Here is a 1,495-nt window from a genome sequence, read left to right on the forward strand (position 1 = left end):
TTCTTCTTCTTCTTCTTCTTCTTATTCTTCTTCTTCTTCTCTGGCGAGTCGGAGTCTATAGACATATGTGCTTATCGCCACCTACTGAACTGTAATGCAATCATGAGTCATGTCGTCATTCTTTCGTTTTCCTTCTCTCCCTGCTTTCATACACAACTCCCTCAAATAAATGATACAATTAGATGTTCATTCCCGCTCTAGTTCAGTCAAGACCCCATCATTCAGATGGTGCTGCACACAGAATGATCCTAAAAGTGTGGAATAGCATCAACATAAACCATTTTCATGCTCGCCAATTATATACAGTGATTAATTCAAACCTGAATACCCAAGTGTTAACCTAGTTATTTTAACTTCTTCCTTCCTATTTCTATCACAAATATTCCATTTATTTGATCTTATATAAATGTCTACCCTTAAAATCATTATTCCAAACTTCTTGCCATTCTTTAACAATATTTTTCCTTGTATTGGATTTAATATCACCTTTACCCAAAGGAATGCTAACATCCACTTCTTTCCTTTTTAAAGCATTTTTAGCTGCTCATCTGCCACTACCAGATATTCCCCTACATGTGCTCGTACCCAACAGATTCCTACTGCCTCTCCTTTCCTATGTTTTTACCAAATATTTCATTCATCCAAATGAAGGACTTCACTATGCTATCAAAGTGTTTTTAAAACAGATTCAGAATTAGAACACGCCACCACTCTGTCTGGTCTTATCTCCTCTTCCCACATTAATACTAGCAACCCTTTCCAGGACATTATCTAATAAAATACATTGGTGTGTAATTTATATTACACATATTCATTAATTAAATAAAAATGTATTTATTGACATTTATATGGTTATTCATGATATGGTTAGTCATTTCATGGTCGTCAGTTGAAACTGAAATATATATATATATGGAATCAACATTAAAACCCCACAAACCCCCCCTCCCAATCCCCAACCCTGCCCTGACTCCCAAAAAACATCCCTGTGGTCACATAAGAGAACAAATCCCATTTGCAAAAGATCGCAACACTCCACTCTCATATAGGTCACAGATTGTAGTAACCTTATGTTTCCCATTCTAAATGAAGGACTTCGCTATACTATCAAATTACTAGAAATAAGAGAGACGGACATCTACAGGGAGGCAGAGGCGGAGCCAGAGGGGAGTCCGGGGTGGTATTGGATACCCCTGACATCTGATTGGCCACCCCGGGTGCCACCCAAACTTTTTATTCGCTACTGGCAGTTGCTGATGCTGATTGACATCTCATTTAACCTCTTGTTCTGTATTATTTGAACTTTAATAAAGCAATTTTACTGCATTTAAGATGTTACGCCGGGATGTTTCCTTTAAAGAGCTCTGCCTCCGCTTATTCCACAGCCGTACATGCTTCTGAATGTACTTTAATAATTCCCTGATACTTTGGGATCTACATAAAATAAACTGTGAAAGTTTCGAGTGCATCTGGACTGATCTGTGTAATTCTGAAC

The sequence above is a fragment of the Xyrauchen texanus genome, chromosome 45 (genome assembly GCF_025860055.1).
Source record: "Xyrauchen texanus isolate HMW12.3.18 chromosome 45, RBS_HiC_50CHRs, whole genome shotgun sequence".
Lineage (NCBI taxonomy): Eukaryota > Metazoa > Chordata > Actinopteri > Cypriniformes > Catostomidae > Xyrauchen > Xyrauchen texanus.